Source organism: Sus scrofa, chromosome 14, assembly GCF_000003025.6.
Source record: "Sus scrofa isolate TJ Tabasco breed Duroc chromosome 14, Sscrofa11.1, whole genome shotgun sequence".
In the NCBI taxonomy this organism is placed as follows: domain Eukaryota; kingdom Metazoa; phylum Chordata; class Mammalia; order Artiodactyla; family Suidae; genus Sus; species Sus scrofa.
This window is the reverse complement of record NC_010456.5, coordinates 85,497,483-85,522,319: the sequence shown is the minus strand read 5'-3', so window position 1 is coordinate 85,522,319 and position 24,837 is coordinate 85,497,483. Positions and strand designations below refer to the sequence as shown.

Genomic DNA, 24,837 nt, shown 5'->3' with positions numbered 1-24,837 from the left:
GTGGGGCTGAGGTGCTTGGTGAAGCAGCGGCAGCAACAGCTGGCCGCATGATCTTTGTTCTGAGCAGTTTAGCTTTCAATCTGTGGATTACTGCTATGAAGATTCAGCAGAGCAGTTAAGATGCTCTGTGACAATTTCCTGCTTAGGGGGAGAATTTTCTGTTTGTGTGTCCCCCCGCCACCATGTCTAAAAGCTCGTCCTTGAGAGTCATGAGATAGTAACATATATAGGAAGTGGGATTTTCCACTTCAGTCATCCCTGATCATTAAGTCTGTAGCCTGACCTTTGCTCTTACCTCCAATAACACTGCAATTCTCTACGGGTGCTCTTAACATTTTTTGCCAAATCTTAGCTTCTCGGGAATTGAGACCCTACTTTCAGGTTCAGGTGACTATTTTTTTTTCTCTCTCTCTCCTTGGTGATACATCTGCATGAAATGCCTCAAAATACCCTTGCTCAAGAGAGTCTGCGGGAGGCAGATGTCCCCAGAACAGTGGGTTTCTGAATAAGGAATGTCCACTTGAAGTAAAGGCACATATGTTTTCTACCTCATTTTAATCTCTAGGTGATGAAGAGAAGCCCTCTGGAGGGTGGAGAGTCCTCTGCATCATCTTTTCTAAACATGGGATCAGGAGGCTCACAAGCACCCCTCAGAAGCCAAAGGGGGGACAGGACCTGCCCAGCTGGGCTTCTGCATAATCTCAGTGGGCCCTGTGATGATTAATTTTATGTCAGTGTGGCTAAAAGATGGTACTAGTTATCTGGTCAAATGCTAATCTAGATACTGCTGTGAAGGTATTTGTAGGTGTGATTAACAGTATATCAGTTGACTTTAAGAAAAGCAGGTTACCTTCCATAAAGTGGATTGGGCCTCATTCTATCCATTAAAGGCCTTCAGAGCAAAAAACTGAGGTTTTCCCAGAGAAGACATTCTGCCTTAACATAGAAATTCAGCCTGGGTTTCTAGCCGGCTGGCCTGCTTTACAGATTGCAAACTGGCCAGCCTCCACAATTACATGAGTCAATTCCTTAAAATACATCTTTTTTCTCACTTTCTTCCTTCCTTCCCTCTCTCGCTCCCTCCCATCCCCTCATTCCCTCCCCATATACATATATCCTATTGATTCTTTTTCTCTGGAGAGTTCTGATACTGACAAGGACTCTCTCCTAGACCTTCTTGACTAGGTCTCATCCTTGGCCTGATGAGCCTAGTTTCACCAAAGAGTCCCGCTAATCCAGTTTATGAAGAGCCCCCACCCCACCCCCACCCCGACCCTTTGCTATCTAATCAAACCCCTCTTCCTCTATCTTTTATCAAGAGCTAATCAAGTTCCTTTTCCTTCCAATCCTTGATATCTAACCAAGTTCCTTAGTAAATTTCTATTCTCTCCTCCACCTAGCCTTGGCCATAAATCCCTATTTATCTGTTTTATGTTCAGAGCTGAGATGTGCTTCTCCTGTTGCAATAGTCTTAAATAAACTGTCTTGCCATTTTTAACAAGCATCCACTGAATAATTTCTCTTTAACAATATAGACCCTCACTTTGCTGTACAGCAGAAATTGGCACATTTTATAAACAAGCTATACTCTAATAATAAACATATAAACCAATACAGACCCTAAGCCCAAGCTCAGCTATTATAAGGATTTGTTAATATTACAGAGTCAAACTCAGTTTCTGGGTGGCAGCTATTTCCCATGTTCTTACAGCAGCCGGAAATACTGACATTATCAAAAAGAGAAAGACAAATACCATGTGATATCACTTATATGTGGAATCTAAAATATGGCAAATGAAACTACCTATAGAACAGAAACAGACTCAGACATGGAAAACAGACTTGTGGTTGCCAAGGGGAAGGGGAGGGAGTGGGATGGACTGGGAGTTTGGGGCTAGTAGATGCAAACTATTACATTTAGAATGGATAAGCAATGAGGTCCTACTGTAGAGCACAGGGAACTACATCCAGTCTCTTGGGATAGACCATGATGGAAGATAATATAAGAAAGAGCATGTATGTATGTATGTATGTATGAATGACTGGGTCGGTCTGCTGCACAGAAGAAAATGGCACAACACAGTAAGTCAACTATACTTTAATAAGAAATAAAAGAAAAATGTTTTTAAAGAAATACTGATATCAAGAACAGCCCATGGGCTTTCTTGGGATACAGCAAGCAAGTGGAGGGGTGAGATTGGGTTTTAGTGCATCTATTAAGGCGTGTGGTAGCTCTAATGGATGGCAAAGTTTCTGAATCCCTTGGGTCTAAGTTGGCAAACCAGACAGCTGGCTGCCATCTGTTGTGAAGTAGGGCGCAGGAACTGTGTTTAATTACAAGCAGCTTTTCTTATGTATAGGATATCCTTTGTGAGTTTATCTGCAAGACCCACAGGGGCCTCTGTGATATCATATTTAGGGGAAGATAGGGAAGCCATATTAGGTCATCAGAGGACTGGAGAACCTCTCTGCAAAGCAGCTGGTGAGCCACAGGGGTGAGGCAAGTGCTCCTCTGGGTGAAGGAGTCACAGTGACAGCTGGTAGGTTGAACACAGTGCTGTCATTCTTCTGACAGTCGGCATTCACAGAGGACTGAGCCCAGCTGTCATTGGAGGGCACAGAAGCCTCTTGCCCCCAACCTCTGAGCAAGGGGCCACAAGGGGGATATAGCTAAGCCAAGTGTCCAGCAGAAAAATCCAGTCAGAATCAAGGTCAGATGGACAAGGACAAAAGATTGGGGGCCTGGGATTCAGTGGGTGCCTGAAGCTTCACTATAGTACAGTTGGTTGGTTGAGGCCATGATGTCCTCCTGTCCTGGTTGGAAATGTTTCAGGAGATGGGTGTGGCTGCTTCTGCCAAGGAATGTCTGTCTGCAGAGGAATGACAGGCCCACAGGCAGGGCCTGGGGCAGTGAGGCCAAGTCTGTCCTGTCTTTCCAGCTCTGCTTCAAGGAATATGGAGACATGCTAAGGAGCGTCTCCCTTTTATTGTTGGAAATCTGCTCTTTTCCTTTAGTGACCTGCGTCACAGCGCAGTAATGATAAGGATAACAAAAGCAGGTACAGTTGATTGAATACTTTCCACAGGACAAGCGTATGACATACATAATTACATACAATCAACCCTATCATTCCCATTTTACAGATGGGAAAACTAAGGCTGACAGGGTTAAGTAAATGTTCTCAAATTACACAGTTAATGAAACTATGTGAACACAGACAACTTGAGTTGGCACTTAAACCCACCATGCTATTATCTTACCCTGAAAGATTTATCCTAACGTATGGTGTTTGCCAGCCTGACCACGTCTCAGGTGACTATGAAGGCTTGGTGCTCTTAGGCTTAAGTCACTGTCCCAGGGCACTGCCAGTCCAAGTTTTCAGGGCTTCCTTTTTTCCCACTGAGTAGAAATGAAGCTATTTTCAGGCTCTTTCCAGCACCTAAAGGAACTCACCTGCAGGCTGAAGAAGGGGGCGCTGAGGGAGCAGCATCCTCTGACTGCAGAGCACTAGGATAATAAATATCCAACAGTATTTATTATCTAATCCAAATGCTCTTTAGTTCTCCTTCAATAGGGCAAGGGTCCAGTGTGTTGTTGACGTTTTGAAAATAACAGCACACAGAGTGTAAGAAGATGGACCTTTGAACTGAGAGGAACCTGGAATGAAACTCTTTCCTTACTGCTGCTTAGCGAGATGACCTTTAGTGAGTTACTTAAATTTTCTGTGCCTCAGGTCCTTCATCAGTAGAGAAATGCTGACACATCTGGTGACGTACAGTGTTGTGAGAACCAAATAAAATATCTTTTTTTCGTCTGTGTTTATTTAGGGCCACACCCGCAGCATATGGAAATTCCTAGGCTAGGGGTCAAATCGGAGCTGAAGCTGCTGGCCTACGCCACAGTCATAGCAACAATGGATCCTTAACCCGCTGAGCAAGGTCAGGAATCAAACCCACATTCTCATGGATACTAGTTGGGTTCGTTAACCACTGAGCCACAAGGGGAACTCCAAAGTAACTTTTATAAAGTAGCTAGTCCAGTGATATGGAGTTCCCGTCGTGGCTCAAAGGTTAACGAATCCAACTAGGATTCGTGAGGTTGTGGGTTCGATCCCTGGCCTTGCTCAGTGGGTTAGGGATCCATTGTTGCCATGAGCTACGGTGTAGGTTGCAGACGCGGCTCGGATCTGGCGTTGCTGTGGCTCTGGTGTAGGCCGGCAGCTACAGCTCCGATTAGACCCCTGGTCTGGGAACCTCCATATGCCACGGAAGCGGCCCTAGAAATGGCAAAAAGACAAAACAAACAAACAAAAAAAAAGTAACTAGTCCACTGATAAAGAGTACACATTCAAGTATTCACTCTTTTTCTTCTCCTTCCTAAAAAGGTATATAGGTCCAAAGGCAGCTCACTTCAGACCCAAAGACCTTTTTGTTTAATTTTGAGGCGTTTTTTGTTTGCTTTTTTTTTAGGGCTGCACCTGTGGCATACAGAAGTTTCCAGGCTAGAGGTCAAACTGGAGCTGCAGCTGCCAGCCTACACCACAGCCACAGCAAGGCCAGATCTGAGCCACATCTGTGACCTACAGTGCAGCTTGCAGCAACGCCAGATGAGCGAAGCCAGGGATGGAATCCACATGGATTCTAGCTGGGTCTTAACCTGCTAAGCTACAATGGGAACTCCCTGGGTTTTGTTTGGTTTTGGTTTTTGGTTTTTTTTTTTTTTTTTTTTTTTTGGCTGCACCCTCTGCATGTGGAAGTTCCTGGGCCAGAGCTCGAACCCATGTCACAGCAGCGACTTGAGAACCACAAGAGATCCTTAACCTGCTGCGCCACAAGAGAACTCATTTTGTTTTAACAGACTTTTTTTCCTGGGGCCCTCAGCTCTGCTCACAATATCGTGTTGGTCACCCATGAGCCCTATTCAGTGTAGGAGACAATTACACAAGAGCATGAATACCAAGAGGTAAGAATCATTTGAGGTTCCTGAAGACTGCCTCCCAACATTTGTATAGAGAAATTGTCATTTGTTCATTTGTCAGGGCTGGAAGTCAATCATTCTGCCCTATATCCCATGGCCACCTGCCTGATATCTGTAGCAAATAGTTTTTTTCCAGGCAATAAAGAAGAGAGGGTGGCTGTTTGGTAGGCAAACAAGTAACTGTCTGCCACAACATTATGCACTTGCCAGAAAGAAACCCTTCTTGTGCCCACCATACAATTGGCCTCTACATGTTTTATTCCAGCTTATTAACCAGAATAAATTGCTCTTGTGTCTTTTAGGCTTGGTTTGCACAAGCCAACTTTGTGTCTCTGTTGAATAGACAGCCTTTTCATGGGGTGGGGCTGGATCTCTGGACATCGAGTAAGGGGGGAAAATGAGGCTGATGTGCAATAGTTTCTTCATCTCTGGACACAAGGGTAAATAATGCTCCTACCACATTTGGCCTGATCACAGGTGCATAATTCTGAAGCTGCTGCTTGCTGGGTTAATAAGCAGGTTGAAGGAGAATGTTCGGTGACTGCTCCCAAGGCAGTTGTCTTCAGAAGCATTTGAAATATTTTCAGAGCACTGTGCAATGAGAGCATAAGAGGTGAAAGCAGTTTCTATAAGTATTTATGATTATTAACATTTGGTTCCTTGATAGTATAAAGGGCACAGATGAGTTCTGAGGTAGAAAGATGCCGTTGCCTTAACATCATAGATGGCTTTTCACTCAAAACTTTAACTAATCTTCTTTCTTTCCTTCCTCCCTCCCTCCCTTCCTTTTTTAAATTTTGCCTGCCCCACAAGATCCTTAATCTTTAACACTCAAAGATTAACCCACTCTGCCAGGCCAGGGATGGAACTTGCATTCCAGGGCTCCAGACATCACCGATCCCTTTAGGCCACAGCAGGAACTCCCACCCAAAACTTTAATACAAAGAGCTCCAAACAGTAAGTAACAAATCTTCACGTTGTAAAAAAAGGTGGATGAAGTAAATGCCACATAGTCCCATTATTCTCTCCAACCTCCAAACTGAAGACAAACCCAAAGATTCTCAGATAGAAAATGTATTTTTCTTCTAATAGAGATTATGGGGTCCGGGACAAAAAATGCTTGAGTGTGGGCTTTCTTTATTAATCAGATGTGTCCTCTCAACCTACAATGAATGTACTGTGTAGAAAATCATACCACACACAAGGCATGCCAGATGCAACTGAGCCATTTGTGATGAGATTATCAGACAAGCAATCATCCTTTTGGTGTCAAGTCTAGGAACACTTTGGTTGGCTCTATAGTCTGTGGACTTTTTTCCTAAGTTTTTTTGGAAACATTTTATAGTTTTACATTTTATATTTATGTCCATGATCCATGTTAAGTTCTGCTTAAAGTGTGAGACTTTTTAAGTCAATTTTTGTTTGATTATGGCTATGGACTTTGTTTTTTGTCTTTTGTGTCTTTAGGGCCGCACTGGCAGCGTATGGAGGTTCCCAGGCTAGGAGTTGAATTGGAGCTACAGCTGCCAGCCCACACCACAGCCACAGCAACTCGGGATCCAAGCTGTGTCTGCAACCTACATCGCAGCTCACGGCAATGCCGGATCCTTAACCCACTGAGCAAGGCCAGGGATCAAACCCGAGTCCTCAGCTGTTAACCACTGAGCCACGATGGGAACTCTTATGGCTATGGACTTCTACTGCACCATTTGTTCAAAAGCTTATCCTTTCTCCCCTAAATGGTTTCTGCACCTTACTCGAAAATGAGTTGGTATATTGGTATGGGTCTTTTTCTGGGCTGTCTGTTCTGTTCCACTGATCTATGTGACTGTACTTCTGCCAATACTATAGAGTCTTGGTTATTGTAGCTTTACAGTAAGTCTTGAAATTGAGTAGATGGATTCCTCTGTTTATTCTTCCTTTTCATAAATTTTAGGGTAAACTCCTTTGTCTTTCTATATACAATCTTGAAAAGTCTCCATCTACAAAAATTGTTGTTAGGATTTTAATAGGAATTGTGCTATACCTGTATATACATTTGTGGAGAATTACCATCTTTATTGAGTCTTCCAGTTCACAAACACAATGTTCTGTTTATTGAGACCTTTGATTTCTTTCATCAGCACTGCATAAACTTCAACACACAAGTCCTATATACGTCTTACTAGATTTACACCTAAGTATTTCATTGTCTTTGAGCAATTGCAAATGGTATTGTGTTTTGTTTCCACATGTTAGTTCCTAGTATAAAGAATTGATTTTATATGTTTTCCTTTTATTCTGCAACCTTGCTGAACTCACTTATGAGTTCTAGTTTATTTATATACTTGTTGGGATTTTCTACATAGACAATCTTGTCATCTGCAAATGGAGGCAGTTTTCTTTCTTTCCAATCACTATGCTGTTAGTTTCCTTTTCTTGCCTAGATTTTACTGGCTAGAACTTCTGGCACTATATTGAATACAAGGTGTGAAAGTGATCATCCTTGCTTTGTTCCTAATCTTAGGGAGAAAGCATTCAGGTTTTTTCATCTTTAAGCATAGCATTTGCTGTAAGTTTTTGTGGATGCTCTTTATCAAGAATAAAAATTCCCCTCTATTCTTATTTTTTCTGAGAATTTTCATTATGAATGCATGTTGGACGTTATCAAATGCTTTTTATACATCTACTAGTATGATCATGTGATTTTTATTTTTGTCTGTTAATATGGTAGTCTATAGTGACTAAAGAAAAACCTAAAAGTTCTGAATTACATTTTATTCAGGGACCTTACTGAAGACTGTAGCCTGGGAAACAGCCTCTCACATAACTCTGAGGAACTGCACCTAAGGAGTAAGGGAGGGGCCAAGATATGTAGGAGTCTTTGCTAGAAAACAAAAACAAAAACAAGTAGTCAAGCTTCAAAAGATTACTACTAATCACAAAAACTAGACATCTCAAGTTAACAATTTCAGTGTTTTTCTATGTTTGGAAGAATCTGGACTCATTGAAACTATTCCCTAGATATGCATCTTAACTATTTAGGGCCAGTGTTCTGTTTTTCTCCCTCCAGAATCTCCTCAGGGTGCACCATGGGGAGGTAGCAGCTGCAGTGGCTGAGAGCTTGATGGCTGCAGCATTAGTTGCTTATTGGAAAAGCAGGCAACATTCTTTGTTCACTGAAATGCCAGGAGATATTCTTTGTCCCAAATTACATTGATAGATTTTCCCATATTGAACGAGCCTTGTTATTCCATTATTTTTTATGGAAGTATAGTTGATTTACAATGTTGTGTTAGTTTCAAAGTGATTTAGTTATACACACACACATACGTGTGTGTGTGTGTGCATACATGTACATATATATAGACTCTCTTGATCATGTTTTTACATACAATCATTTTAAAGTACTTTGTTTCTTTTGTTTTGTTTTGCCTTTTTAGGGCCGAACCCACAGCATATGGAAGTTCCAAGGCTAGGGGTCAAATCGGAGCTGCAGCTCCAGGCCTACGCTACAGAACAGCATCACCAGACCCAAGCCATGTCTGCAACCTACACCACAGCTCATGACAAAGCTGGATTCTTAACCCACTGAGCCAGGCCAGAGATCCAACCCGCATCCTCATGGATACTAGTCGGGTTCGTTACCACTGAGCCATGATGGTAACTCCCTAAGTATTGCTGATTTCTACTTGCTGATAAAATTTTAAGGGCTTTTGCATCTATATTATGAGGTATATTGGTCTGTAGGTTCTCCTGTCCTGTCTTTGTCTGGTTTTGGTGTCAGGGTAATGATAACTTTATAAAATGAATTGAGATGCCTTCCCTCCTCTTCTACTGTTAGAAGAGATTCCATAGATTTGGTGTTATTTCTTCTTTAAATATCTGGTAGGATTCTCTGGGTCTAGAGATTTTCTGGGATTTTTAAACTATAAATTTAATTTCCTAATAGTTGTAGGGCAATTCAAATGATCTGTGTCATACGGGATACACTGTGGCAGTTTGTGCTTTTTAAGGAATTGGTAAAATTTAAGTTTTGAAATCTACGTGTTTAAATACCATTTTCCCATGGTATTTAATTAAATTGAGATAGTTATTGTCTAAATGTTTTTTGTCTTGCTAGGCTGCAGCTTTCCTGTTAGCTCAGCTAGATAGAGCAGATTTTAATTGGGTTCTTTTTTTTTTTCTTCCTTTAACTGTCATGACTGAGCTGCTGGCTTCTTCAGCTTCAAATTTGTGATATATGAGGAAACCCAGGGAATTCACCACTGTGGCATTTCTTAGTCCTAAGGTCTCTAGGCAGTCTTTTTTTCTCTCCATTTTTAAGCCATTTTTTTAATGTTTGTTTCATACATAATGTCTAGTGTTTTTAGCTACACTTGACAGGAAGAACAAGGAATAGTAAGTCTATTCCAATTTCCTGAAAGCAGAAGTTTGCTCACTGTGGTTTTAATCTGCATTTCCCTAATGCCTAATGATGTTGAACAAATTTTCATGTGCTTATTCGTAATCCTCTTCAATGAAATTCAACTTGTTTTTTGCATCACTCATAATTGTATTTAAAATTTTTTATTTAATGACATTTGCATATATACTTTATGCTCTGGTACAGAAATTACACCATTGGAGTTTCCATTGTGGCTCAGCAGTAACAAACCTGACTAGCATCCATAAGGACAGATATTTGATTCCTGGCTTTGCTCAGTGGGTTAAGGATCCACTTGAGCTATGGCATCGGTGGCAGACATAGTTCAGATTTGGCATTGCTGTGGCTGTAGCTTAGGCTGGCAGCTGCAGCTCTGATTCCATACCTAACCTGGGAACTGCCATATGCCACAGGTGCAGCCCTAAAAAGCAAAAATTAAAAAAAAAAGAAAGGAAAAGAAAAAGAAATCACAGCAGCATTTGCATTACGAGTGAACTTATCAAAACACAGAATACTGTGCTGGCATAGTACCAAAAACTGTATGCAAAAACTGAGTCTTTTTCATACAACATAGATTTAAAATGTTAAGTATATATCATATGTAATGTTTTCTAGTTGCACATTCAATAATTAAATTTTACTTATTTTTTATTGAAGTATAGTTGATGTACAATGGTGTGTTAGTTTCAGGTGTACAGGAAAATGATTTAGTTATATATATGCGTGTATATATTTATATATGTGTATATATAAATTCCTACATATATATTCTTTTTCAGATTCATTCTCAGATTCAGTTATGACAAAATATTGAGTCTAGTTACCTGGCTATACAGTAGGTCCTTGTTATCTATTTTACATATAGCAGTGTCATCTTTTCTTTTAAACCTTCATTCCTATTAGTCTTCTCAATCTTTTGATCTCACTTCCTCTTCTGCTAATAGCAGATTTTCTCCTTCATAAAGAAAATTGGAGTCATCAATGGGAATTTCCTTCAATTTCTGACACTATAACCACAACACATCCGTCTCCCTCTTTCCATTCTTTCTTTCCTTCTGCACAGGGTCCTGTCTTCTTTCTCCTCTCAGAACCCTATGCTATTAATTATTGCTTATCTCGCCCATGTGTGCAACTGTCCCTTCTCAGCAGAGCTTTCCCATTAACATCTGAGTTTGCTCAAGCCTCATGCTGCTGCTGCTGCTTTTTTTTTTTTTTTTTTTTTTTTTTTTGTCTTTTTGCCATTTCTAGGGCCGCTCCTGCGGCATATGGGGGTTCCCAGGCTAGGGGTCCAATCGGAGCTGTAGCCACCGGCCTATGCCAGAGTCACAGCAATGTGGGATCCCAGCCGCATCTGCAACCTACACCACAGCTCACAGCAACACCGGATTGTTAACCCACTGAGCAAGGCCAGGGATCGAACCCGCAACCCCATGGATCCTAGTCGGATTCGTTAACCACTGAGCCATGACGGGAACTCCTCAAGCCTCATACTTCTTAAGCAATAGTACACAGAGTTCCCTTCCTCCCCCACATGACTTTATTTATCCTTTTTTACCTCACAGTTACAATTCTTAAAATAGTCTTTCCTATTTCCAGTCTGGCTTCCTTCTCCTCCTGTCACTGAAGACAGTTCTTGCTCAGGTCAACAATGGCCAACAAGTCACCAAATTCTGTGTACACTTTTCCATCCAAATTTTACTTGACCTTTCTTTCTTGAGAGACTCACTTCCCTTTACTTCCGGGTACCCCGACTGCAGGTTTCTCCCCCACTACTCTGGATGCTCATTCTCTGTCTTCTTTCAAGATGTTTCCTCCTCCAGCAGACTATTAAATGTCTTGAGGTTCCTCAAGGCTCAGTCAAGGCTTTTTTCTCCTCTCTGTTAGGGGCTACATGGGGGCTCATTGATAAAAGGGCTCTTTATGCTGACCTATGAGACGGACCACCTTGCTTAAGCGACATCCTGTTTTCGTCGCTGGCGCCTACTGTCCCAAGACTGCAAGACCCTTCCCCACTTCACTGTGGGACACCACACACCTCCAGCTTTCTCAGGATTATGAGACCGCCATACCATGAGACACCTCTGACTTTCTCATGACTACATGACCACCAGAGTTCAGCTGCAGGCGAAAGATAAACTAAACTCTCCCCGCCTCAGGGAATCCCATTTTCCATCTGCGGGGTATAAGAAGGCCCCACGAGAAGGGCGGTGGGCTGGCTCTTCTCAAAGGTCAGTCACCCTCTCCCTTTCCCCACGAAGAAATTTTCTTCTCTTTGCCTGAACACCCGGCTCGTTCTCTTTTTCTCCGCACTCACCTTACACTCTCCATGTATGATCTTGCCCTGGGAAATCTCACCAGGACTACAGCTTCAGTTATGAACTCTGTAGCGAAGATGTACGCGTCTATGTTCCCATCCAGCCTTCTCTGAGCTCCAAACCCTTAAACTGAATCCTTCTCCCTTTGTCTCCGTTTGGCATCACACAGCTATCGCAACCACAGCAACCCGAGGCTGAACTCATAATCCTCCCCCTTAAACCCAGCCACCTTCCAGTGTTTTCCTCCATTTCCACTGCCATCGTCACAGTCCAAGTTAGCACCGTATTTTCCCTGGGTGTTCGTAGGCAGTCTTTTACTGATCCCCTGCATCCAGTCCTCTTAACAAAGACTCTTCTTTGTGCCAGAATGTCAAAATATAAATTGGATTATATAGACTTACGTTTAACCCACTCCTATGCCTTTCAATCGCACTTAGTATAAAGTCCAAAATCTCTGAACAGACCTATGTGATCTGACCAGAGTCTCTTGTCCAACCTCAGCTTATATCATTCCTTCCCTTTCATTTGTTACTTCAACCCCAATAGCCTAAGAGCAATGTGTCCTTTCTCATCTCAAAAACACTCCAAATAGAGTAATACATACACACTACTGTATAAAATTAGATGGCTAAAGAGAACCTACTGTGTAGAACAGGAAAATCTGCTCAATAGTTTGTAATTACCTATACAGAGAGAAAAGAATGGATATATTTACACAAATGACTGATTCACTTTTTTTTTAATTTTTAATTTTTTTGTCTTTTTGCCTTTTCTAGAGCTGCTCCTGCGGCATATGGAGGTTGCCAGGCTAGGGGTCCAATCGGAGCTGTAGGCGCTGCGCTGGCCTACGCCAGAGCCACAGCAATACAGGATTCCGAGCCACGTCTGCAGCCTACACCACAACTCACGGCAAGGCTGGATCCTTAACCCACTGAGCAAGGCCAGGGATGGAACCCGCAACCTCATGGTTCCTAGTCAGATTTGTTAACCACTGAGCCACGACGAGAACTCCAACTGATTCATTTTAGTGTATGCTTTAATAGAATATTGTAAATCAACTACATGCCAATAAAATTAAATTTAAAAATTAAAAAAATAAGAAAACTTAGAAATACCCCCACTAAAAGCATATGACTTTCTCAAACTTCAGCAATGCTAAGGTCCAGAGAGTTGGCGTAGGAGGTGGGGGGCAATTCCTGTTCTAAAGATGAAAGCTCCTTCCTTTAGGACCTAGAGTTAGGAATCTGCTCTCCTCCCAGCCCATTTCCAAATCTATCCTCCATCTGTGGTGTCCCTTGGATTTCTCCACCAATGTTTGCTGTCCCCATTCAGATCAATACACAACCAAATGGATCCTGGCATTGGGCCATGGTTTCCTTATCAGCATGGCTCTTATGGCACACAACACTGGAGCAAGCCCAGTGATTGGCAAAACCACACTACAAGTCACAGGATAATGTCCCTTACACTCTGACATTCAGCCCCTAGCACACCCCTTCCCTTACACCCCCATGGGCAGACTCCCTTCCACCCTGTTCCAGCCTTGAATGCAGGTGAGATGTGAAAATTCTCCTGCAAGGTGTCTATCAGATATTGATTTTAAAATGACTGTGAAGGGATTTCCCACAGTGGCTCAGCAGAAATGAATCTGACTAGTATCCATGAAGATGCAGGTTTGATCTCTGGCCTTGCTCAGTGGGTCAGGGATCCAGCATTGCTGTGAGCTGTGGTGTAAGTTGCAGATGAGGCTTGGATCTGGCATTGCTGTGGCTGTGCTGGAAGCCAGAGGCTACAGCTCCGATTTGACCCCTAGCCTGGGAACTTCCATGCTGCAGGTGTGGCCCTAAAAAAAAGACACACAAAAAAAGGAAATTTTAAAAAATGACTATCAAAAAATGTATTCAGTTGTAGAAGCAAATTCCACTGAAGAATGGATGGACAAATGGGGCTTGGAGGATTTTGTCAGTATGATGTAAAACCTGTATAGAGGGAAGGGAGGCACTAGGGGGGAACATCGGAGTATGAAGTGGGACCTTACTGCTCTGGTGAGGCACTACTTTGGAAAATGATTGTGAGCCAGAGCCAACTATATTTCAGAGACTGGAGAGCTAGGAAGAGAACTTGCATCACCTCCTCTGAGAAGCCCTCCTAAATACCTCCTGTAATTTTTAACTTTCCTCTGAGCTCCTGGAGAACTTTCTATTTACACAATAAAACTGAGATATTTGGTGAAATATGTATTATCCCATCATTCCTGCTAACAGTCTGTGGCATTCTGAATCAACTTCTATTACAGCACTTGTAACAAATAATAATGTATGACTTTTATTTTTATGCTAGGTTGTAAACTCCTAGAGGGAAAGGGTTCTATCTTACCTCCTTATCTTCACCTCCAGAAAAAAAATGGGTTCTTGTAAATATTAGGCTGTTATTGAAGGAGTAAGTGATTGAACTCCAAAGATGGTGACCATTGAGGACAAGTTTGAGAGTTATCTTGCAATGCTGTGGCTTTCTTAATCCTAGAGAATCTTAGAAACTACTCTTGCATTTGTATCTAAATAGTTCTGGGGGGTTTCTATCCCAAATGTATCACTTATTAATAATATCTTCAGGCAGTTTTTAAATAATCATTTAGAGCCTCAGTTTTCTCGTATATACAATGTAGATAATACTGCTTAAGATCATAATATTGTGATCCTAGTATGGTTCACAGGATTAGATGAGATGACACATGTAAAGCCCATAGCACAGTGTCAGGCAATGCTGCTCATAATTGTAAGTGTTTATTCTTCCTGCCTTCTCTAACTCCAGGGAGCCCTTTAATCATTTCCTGTTTAACATAAGCAAGGGTTTGGCAAATGCACCTGCCAACAGCAACTGATGAATAATAGTGTCTTTAATTCTCTCATGCCTGAGCATCCAAAGGCCTTCTTTGAAACCCAGACAGGCAGAACAACCAAGGTGCTCCATTCATGGGGCTCCTGCCCTGACACAGCTAGGAACAGAGGGTACCTGCTGCCTTGTGGGGCTGGCCAGGTATGGAAGCAGGGGCTATAAGGCACCTTGCCTAGGAGGCTGGAGGCTTGAAAACTGGGGGCAGGTAGGCAGCCCCAGGACTTACCTCAAAAGACAAGCAACCCACAGACTCCTAGAAAGCAAAGCAGAGGGGTCACTGGACCTTCCAGGATGATGGTCCTGGGGGAAGACAAATGGGGACAAATTATGCTAGGGTCTCTCTAGTTTAATTATAGCCTGGTGGTGGCTTTTCTCCAAATAAACAAAAAATTCAGTTTTTTTAAACTTTGAAAACAACTGATGCAATCTGAACCCCTTACTAGATGAAAATGAAGACCAGAAAATCCAGTGACCCATCCAAGGTTAGAAAGGAAGAGGGTAGGGAAGCTGGGACTTCAAGGTGGCTGTTGTTCTGACTGGGAGCCCAGGGTTTCTTTCCACCTTACCTGTTGCCACTCTGTTAAGTCACCTCCCAAAGCACCTGAAAAACACCTGAGCAGGTGCTGTCTTGAGTCATGGACATATCTCATATTCAAGATTAGTTTACTGGACCACAGGTACTTGGATCTTCTGGGTTTGGAGGCTTGGTTTAGAATCAAGAGGACAGGAGTCAAACACAGGCTCTGATGTCATCAGTTAACCTGAATATCAGTTTTTGATTAAAAAATGGGCCTCCAGGAGTTCCTGAAATAGCTCAGTGGTTGATGAATCCGACTGGGAACCATGGGGTTGTGGGTTCGATCCCTGGCCTCGCTCAGTGGGTTGGGGATCCAGCGTTGCCATGGGCTGTGGTGTGGGTCACAGACGCGGCTCGGATCTGGTGTTGCTGTGGCTGTGGTGTGGGCTGGCACCTGCAGCTCTGATTGGACCCTATCCTGGGAGCCTCTGTATGCTGTAGGAGTAGCCCTAGAAAAGACAAAAAAAAAAAAACCCACAAAAAACAAACAAAAAAAAGGGCTCCGAAACCCCTTCATGCTTCCTTCGTTTATTCTAAGGATCACGGAAATCAAAGAACTGGAAAAGGTTTTTCACTTTAATTTTTCCCAATCCCCATCTTCACTGTGATCCTCTGTTTACTCCCCTAATAGAAGAATACTGAGGCTCATGGCTTTATTTGGTCTGGAGAATCAGTGGCCCTAAACCTCTCATCAGAATCCCAGGGCACTCCTCTCCTCATGCTGATTCTTAGCCTGTCAAGACAGACTGTGCCAAGGCTGGAAGTGTATCACTCTGTCCCACACCTAGAGGATGCCAAGTGGTGTGGGTGACTCCACCCAGGACAATTCTCTTTAGCTCCTGCTCATGTTTCCAAATGCTCACTGGTCTCAGATACCTGAGCATCTAAGAAGCATCTGCGCTTACTCTCCTCCAAGACTGTGTGTCTTTCTCATCTTAACATAAGACCTCCAAACACCTTAGAGTCATCCTTACATTCTTCCGTGCCTTCAAACCTCATATAGTGCCCATAATGGAAACTGTGGGACATCAACATCTATGCCGTTCTCCCTACTATGTAGCACCTATGCCATTCAGGTGGCACTGACCACACCATACCTTCACTGGTCCAAGCCAACTAAGGTAATTTCACCCCCTTACCCTTGGTGATTTTTTCTCCAAAAATTCTCATTTAAGCTAGCCAGTCCACTGGCAGTAGAAATGTAGTGAGAGTATTACGCCAACCATTCTCTTGGCAATAGATAATTGGTTCAGAGATGGCTCAATCAATCCCAAGATCAAGATTTTTGTTTTATCACTGTTGGAAATGACACCTGCTTCTCCTCCATGCAAATGGAGCCATCTTGCAGCCATGCATGGTTTCTCGCTCTTGAATTCCTCTTTCAACTATGTATAAAGCCAGTGTAAGGAAAAACAAACACACAGAAAGGGGGGAGAGATGGAGGACGACCAAGAATGATTGATTAACAAAAAAAAAAAAAATAAGGCTAGAGCCCTGAGTAAACCTTACCTGAATCCTCCATCCATCACACTTTTCATTCATGTACATCTATACGTTTCCCTTATTTTCTGAAAAGTTAACTAACATTGTGTTTTGTTTCCTGAAATAAAAAGCATTTAAACTGATAGACTTATTCAATATATTAGCAAGTCTACTGGTTGCATCTGCTTCCAAAACCATACCGTATTTGCCTCTCACTCTTACTACCACCACCATCACCGCCATCCCAGGTCAAGGTGACAAGTCCTAGCCTGGACTATTGTAACAGCCCTATTTCACTTTCCTACCTCCACCACTGGCTTCTTCACTATAGTCTCCGCACAGCAGCCAGAGTCATCAGTTAAAAATGTAAATCAGATCTGTTACTTTCCTGATTAAAACCTTTCAAATGCTTTCATTTGCTCTTAAAATAAAACCTGACCCCCCCTCCCCCATGCTCCCACTGCAGCTCTGCTGGATGTGGCCCCTGCATCACCTCTTGCTTCTCCTTGACTTCATCTGCTCCAGCATCATGAATCATTATGTTCCTTGAACAGCCCAGCCCATTTCCAATGCTGTTCCCTCTGCCCAGAATGCTTTTCCACGTGCTCTCCACCTGACTGTCTTATTCTCATCCTTTAAGTCTCAGTCAAATATCACCACCTCGGAGCTGCCTTTCCTGACTATCTCTCCAGTCACTTCCCATCTTATGCTGTGTTTATCTCCTTGCTTAGCACAACTCATAATGGTCTATTTTATATACTTGTTTATTGTCTTAGAATGTAAACTGCTAGTGAGGACCGTGACTGACTTGTTTAAACTGTGTCCTGATGTAATTAAGCTAAACAAATATTTGTTGAACACCCAAAAGCAGCTCAGCAACATGAAATTCTGGGGTGGGGGGGGGGTGGGTTCCCAGGGCGCCACCCAGTGGTGGACTGAGGTACAGGGTGGAGGTCTGCGGAACTGCATAACCAAATGACACATCCTGAAACATTGGTCTGAAAAGTAGAGAGGGTGAGAGAGAATGAATGCACTCCAGTCAGCTGCTGGGAAGGGAAAGCCAGGCAGCTGGGACCAGGGATCACTGTGTGCGGCCCTGGCCGAACACACCACAGCTTCAGCTGTACCAGTTTCACTCTGGAGCTTGTTGGAAATGCACAATCTCAGCCCCACCTCAGACTTAATGAATCAGAGTATGCACTTTACAAGATCCCAGGTAACTCGTGTGCACCTTATGGTTTGAGAAACCCAGCTCTCTACTTTGTGCACATGAACTGCCAGCACTGATACTTGAAAACCTCTGGGCCTGGAGTCAGGAGTCCAGCTTCCCCATGTACTGTCTGGCCTTGGGCAGTAGGTTTAACCTCTTTATGCCTTTCTCTCTCCATCAATTACAAGACCTGACCCTATTATCTTGTAAATGATACCATGGTGATAAAACAAAAGCTTTAGGCTGCTGGGTCTCTGATCTTTGGGATTTGGGGAATTAGTAAGAGAAAGATGAGAGCAAGCCATAGGACAAGACAGGAATGAGTAACAAAGAAATCAACTTCTAGAGAGAAGTGGATATATATGCATAAAATATTCATATAAAAAAGGAAAGAATGGCCTCAGAGATGACTCAGCGTAAATTTCAGCTAAACTACTCTTTATAAAGTGAGAGTCCATAGCCCTACCCCCACTCCCAATCAATGGTTCTTAATCCTGGCTGCACTGTAGAATCCTCTGGGAGCTTTTAAAAACCCAAACCCACTCAGCCCTTCAATTACAACAGACTCTCTGGGGGAGGGACTCAGACAGTCTGTAAAGCTCCTCTGTGCTTCTTAAGCTTTAAAATACACACCAATGACCCGAAGGTCATTTAAAAAGCACGCTTGCATTCCGGGAAGTCAGAGGTGGGGCCTGGATATCTACATTTCTAACAAGCTCCCAGATGCTTCTGATCCAGGGACCACTTCAAATCGCCAGGCCCCAAGATGATTCAAAGGTGCAGACAAGTTTGAGAATATGCTTTTGAGGATGTTTTGTGGAATTAAATGAGGTTGGAGGTGCGACACGTGTTGCATATAATTGTCATAATTCTCCTGTATGCCCCTTTCTTGAGTGAATAACAAAAATCAGGGAATAATGAAGAATAGTCAATAAGGTCCCCCATGGAGGGAATCTAATACTTATTGAACACCCACTACATACGATGTACTTTAAAATATGCCACCCCACTTAGCTGTTTAAGGATCTGGCATTGTCACTGCTGTGGTGAGGGTTTGATCCCTGGTCCAGGGACTTCTGCATGCCATGGGTATGTCAAAAAAATAAAAAACAAAAATAAAATGTGCTACCCCAATGAGGCCATTTCGATGGGAGTGGTACAAATTCAGAGATAAGAGACTTGCTCAAACTTGGTCACTTGCATAAAAGGCCAATCCTAGATTCATGCCAGGTCTTTCCAATACTCATGCCCAAGTGCTTTCCAAGCCACACCGCTGGGCACCTCTCACCTAGACAGCGAAGGATTTGCATGTTTTGTGACAGCTGCAGGAGGAAGGGCAGCTGGGCAGAGGAGGCCTCACAGGCAGACAACAGAGGCTATTGTAACAGCAGCTGCAGGGAGGGAGGGAGGAACAGGTGTGCAGTGCTGGGGCCAGCAAACGGTTTAAAATGGGAGTAGCAAGTTACCTCAGCCAAGAAGAGAAGGAAGATGTAGGGATTGTGATTTTGGCCTTCACCCAGGGCTTTTCCAGGCCTCATTACCTTAGAAACATCACCATCACCAAGTGACATTTACTGTACCTCTGCTGACACTCAGGCTGCTTGTCCAGGCTGGGTACTTTCAATGCCCCCTTGTCCTATACCCCATACTGTACAGTGTGTCCCCATATGTAATGTCAGCACTTTCCAGATGACCAATCCAAGTCAGAAAAATTCAGGGACTGCCCCAACTTCCTACAATTAGACAGAGGGAAAGGCCAGACCAGATTTTCTAACCAAATCCTATGCATAGGACGACTATGAAGGTTTACATTTGGCTGGGCTTTCAATGACTATCCTGTGGGCAGAGAAAAGGGGAGCTGTATAGGGGCCATCTGGGAATCCTCTGTACCGTAAGGGTGAGGCTCTTTCTGTTCCCTTCAAGGAGCAACGTGGAATCACATCATTATGTGAAATAGAAAACAACTACATCAGGCTTCTGTGACAAGAGAAGAAAAGAAAGCTTGTCTAGGATCTTGAGGGAATCGATAATTTACCCAGGTGGGCTTGCAGGGGAACCCCAGGCTCTTCAGAAAGGCACTTCCAGGGCTAGAGGCCTAGGAGGAATTTATTTATCTTTGAGTTAGCACTGCCACCTTGTGGTATAAGCTAAGCATTGCATCATCCTTATCAGCCAGGTAAGGATCTACGCATTATCAAATCGATTCCCACTCCCTACCCCCCCCCGCCCCCACTCCTTTTCTCTTCATTTAGCTTATAGGACAAGACAGACAGTAGAAATATTGACCAGGATTGGACAAATAATCCAGGAGACAGTTTGGTGAGAGGGAGAGTGAGTTCATATTTGAGCAAATTGAACTAGGTATGTCTCTAACAAGGAAAACAACAGAAACTCTTCCAATTTCATGGTGAGGAGAAAGACAGAAATAAATTAGGCCTACTCCCTTGCCACTGAATTTATTTATCTATGAAGGAAATTAGCAAAATTCCTTTACTTTTAAGAGAAAATATAGATATAATTTAATCCGGTCTAAATATGAGAGCAGATACTACAGAACTCTTAGAGGAAAACATAGGCCAAACACTCTCTGACATAAACAACAGCAACATCTTCTCAGATCCACCTCTTAGAGTAATGACAGTAAAAACAAAAATAAACAAGGGGGACCTAATTAAACTGACAAGTTTTTGCACAGCAAAGGAAACCGTAAACAGGACAATAAGACAACTCACAGATTGGGAGAAAATATTTGCAAATGAAACGACTGACAAGGGATTAATCTCCCAAACATATAAACACTTCCTGCAGCTCAATACCAAAAAAAACCAAACAACCCCATCAAGAAATGGGCAGAATATCTAAACAGACAATTCTCAACAGAAAAAATAAAAATCGTTATTAAAAAATGAAAAAAAAACCCAGACAATTCTCCAAAGACACACAGATGGCCGAAAAACACATGAAAAGATGTTCAACATCACTATTAGAGAAATGCAAATCAAAACTGCTATGAGGGAGTTCCCGTTGTGGCTCAGTGGTTAACGAATCCAACTAGGAACCATGAGGTGGAGGGTTCGATCCCTGGCCTTGCTCAGTGGGTTAAGGGTCCAGTGTTGTCGTGAGCTGTGGTGTGGGTTGCAGACACGGCTCGGATCCCGCGTTGCTGTGGCTCTGGCGTAGGCTGGCAGCTACAGTTCCGATTGTACCCCTAGCCTGGGAACTTCCATATGGGAGCGGCCCTAGAAAAAGCAAAAAGGCAAAAAAAAAAAAAAAAAAAAAAAAAAAAACCAAACCAAAACAAAAAAACTGCTATGAGTACCACCTTAAACCAGGCAGACTGGTCATCATCAAAGTCAAGAAACAGTAAATGCTGGAGAGGGTATGGAGAAAAGGGAACCCTCTTATACTGTTGGTGGGAACATAAATTGGTGCAACCATTATGGAAAACAGTATGGAAATTCCTCAAAAATCTAAAAATAGAATTACCATATGATCCAGCAATCCCCACTCCTGATCATCTATCCAGAGAAAATCATGACTTGAAAAGATACATGTTCTTCAATATTCACGGCAGCACTATATATACAACAGCCAAGATATGGAAGCAACCTAAATGTCCATTAACAGAGAAGTGGCTAAAGAAGATGTGGTACATAGACACAATGGAATATTAGCCATAAAAAGGAACGAAATAATGGCATTTGCAGCAGCATGGATGGACCTAGAGATTATCAGGGTAAGTGAAGTTAGTCAGACAGCAAGACACAAATGTCATATGCTATCACTTACATGTGAAATCTTAAAAAAGGACACAATGAACTTATTTGTAGAACAGAAACAGAAACACAGACTTTGAAAAACTTATGGTTACCAAAGGAAATAGGTTGTGGGGGTGAGGGGGTGGGGGAGGGATGGACTGGGATGGAAATGTTCTAAAATTAGGTTGTGATGATGGTTGTACAACTATGAATATAATAAATTCATTGAAGTAAAAAGAAAATATAGCTTAGGGCCATAGTTATATTTTCTTTGAATCAGTCAGGCACACAGTCCCTCATCTTCCCAGGAAAATTGTACCAGTGGTGATCTTTGGGAGGAAGCCAGGGATTGTACAGATCAGAGACAACTTACTACTTTGTTACTTTAATTCAGGTCCACTTATCAACAGGCAGAGCCATCTTTCCCAGCAAGAAGATGGGGTGGGATGGAGCATATTTTTCAATTTACTTATACTTCTTTTAGGAAGATCTCATATAAACTTTAAAGTCAATGGATCTTGGAATGGTAGGCACTCTTAAGAAAAATTTTGTGCCTTTTAAATTGGGTTATTTCTTTTTTGTTGTTGTTGTTCCCAGGCTAGGGGTCGAATTGGAGCTGCAGATGCTGGCCTACATCACAGCCACAGCAACGTGAGATCCAAGCTGCATCTTTGACCTACACCACAGCTCATGGCAAGGCTGGATCCTTTAACCCCTGAGAGAGTCCAGGAATCTTCATGGATACTGGTCAGTTTCTTAACCCAATGAGCCACAAAGGGAACTCTGACCTCATTTGATCTTAATCATCTCTGGAAAGGCTCTATCTCCAAACATAAGACACTCTGGGAGTTAGGGCTTTAACATATGAAGCTGAGGGGGACACAAAACATATGCTCTATAACAAACATCTTACTTGAAAAAGAATGTGACTTCTGATAGCGTTTGAAAAGCTTCTACGCTTTTGAGAGCCCACTCAGACCGAGAAGATGGGAAGGATGGGCCAGAGAGGGCTTTTGACTTAACCAGGCCACCCAGTAAAGGGAGTGGAGGGTGGCAGGGCTGGAGCCTAGTCTCCACACACTAGTGCACACTTGGGGCCCTCCTCTTCTATAGGTTACATGTAAAAAAATCACTGTGACATATAGGTCACCAAGTCAAAGAGAAAAAAAATAAAAGAACCCCCCCACCCCCACCCCTGGCAAAATTAGTTTGAGGCTGAAATGCCCTGTGGACTGAAAGCAGGTGGGGAACAATTCTGTTGAGACATGCCCTTGAAGCAAGTGAAGCTCAGAGGGCATGTTTAATTTATCTAGAATGAGTGAAGAGTTTAGTTTTGAGATAAAGACTTGCAGAGATTCAGAAGAAAACTTCTGGGTAATCTTGATAACCTTTACGACTGTGCCTGAGTCCACTTACTTGGACACAGTGGTTCCCTGGCTTCTACCTTTTTTTTTCCTTTTTCTTTTGGCTCCTCCGCAATACATGGAGCTCCCCATCTAGGGATCAGATACCAGCTGCAGTCGCAATCTACGACACAGCTGCAGCAATGCCGGATCCTTGACCCACTGTGTCAGGGGTCGAACCTGCATCCCAGTGCTCCCAAGACACCGCTGATCCCATTGCACCACAGTGGGAGCTCCCTTGACTTCTACTTTTAACCTCTCAGCCACTTTAGCACCTCTTTTTCACTCACAAATGCCATGGAGCAATAAAGAGGCCATGGACTTTTCCAGATGTAACCGCAAAGGATCTCAGCCCTGTATCACCCATCAGTGCAGCATTTGACACATAGCAGCTGGTTCATTAAATACATATCAAATGACTAGAGGAACAAGGGCTAAATGAGAGCGGCAAGGATTAGGGGATCAAGTGGATGCTGAATTCACAAATAAAAAACAGATGGCTTGAGGGGGCATTTCTGGAGCCTGGTGCTTGCCTAGTTCTGGTTGTCCACTCACCTCTTGGTGGCCTCTTCCATTTTGGTGGCGCCATATGGGCTGATGCCAATTGGCCTGCAGTTCTGGTGAAGCCTGAAGGGGAGGCTTATGCGGGTCCCTTCGGGCCAGTGAGGAAGCACTGAGCCCTCAGGTCTGTGGCCTGGGCAGCAGCTGTCTCTGCGGTTTTCACTCTTCTTTCCAGGGCTGGGACTTCTCTCCTGGTTCATTCTTCCTTCACCACCATGTGGCCTCAGTTTTCCTGGCATAAGGAGGACGTAGGGGGCGGACGGTGCTGGTGTGTCTGTATGCTGTGTCTGTGGGAAGCATGGGGGGAGCCACCACTCTCCCCACCAGGCGGCATTCGGGGCCACATGAGTGAATGGAGGAACGAGACCTGGGTGCCTGAGAAAGGGTGAGACGTCGCTTGGCAGGAGCCTGAGGGGAGGCTGGGGAAGGACCTGTCTCCAAAATCAGGTCAACGGAAGGGGCCAGGAAACCAGTGCTCCAAGGAGGCGGAAGTAACCTCTTTACTCACACAGGTTTTCCTGACTGAAAAGTGATACCGTTTCCTCGTAGGAAATGGGCAGAGGTAGCGGCTGTGAATCGACCCAGGGTGCGGCGGTGAGGGTGGAGTGGGGGCAGTGCACAGAGCACGGCCAGCCCCAGAAGATTCTGGGTTCCAGGGGGCTGGACTCGAACGTCCTCGGGAGCTGGCCGAGGTCCAGGGCTGGGCGGCTCTGACTCCCCTACCCGCCCGGTTACTGTGCCAGGAACCCCTCACGTGGGACTCTGCTACTCCCTGTCCTTTGGCTCCCAGAGGTGGCCACCCTGGAAGGGCGGGATGGGGGGATGCCAGAAGGCTGGTGAGAGAGAGAGAGGAGGAGCCGTGCGCACAGAGTGCACAATACTTTCGAACATGGGCAGAAAAACCTTAAAGTGACGAGGTTTCCGAAAGCCGGTCCCCGAGCGAGAACGCAGGGCTGCGGCCGGCCTTGGGGCTTCTGAAAATACGGCTTCCGGCAGGGTTCTGGGCGTGCCCCGCCGCCCCGCCGCCCCACCGCCCCGCCCCGCGACGCCCCGCCGGTCATGTCAGTCCCTCCCGTCTCCTGCTGATCCCAGAGAGGCTTAGAGCTGGCCTTCCGCTCCGCTTCGGACTTGGGGCTGCAGGGCTCCAGCTAAAGCGGTCCTTGGCCACGCCCAGCTAGCCTCCCTCCGCCCCCTCTGAGCACCCGCGCGGGGCGTGAACTGCTTGGGCGCCAGGGCCACTCTTGCCGGGTGAC

The 24,837-nt window shown here is 43.9% G+C and overlaps 1 long non-coding RNA gene across 4 annotated transcripts in view; it reads right to left on the bottom strand.

Moving 5' to 3' along the window:
* Window positions 1-24,587, bottom strand: part of LOC106506066 — a 37,922-nt gene extending 13,335 nt beyond the window's left edge. For 2 of the 4 annotated variants that reach the window (XR_002338523.1, XR_001301050.2), the window contains exons 1-2: window positions 23,579-24,587; window positions 14,820-14,893 (exon numbers count right to left, since the gene is read on the bottom strand). This is a non-coding gene — a long non-coding RNA (uncharacterized LOC106506066). The remainder of the gene's footprint in view (window positions 1-14,819; window positions 14,894-23,578) is intronic. The other 2 variants (XR_001301049.2, XR_001301051.2) reach the window with 1 other exon arrangement.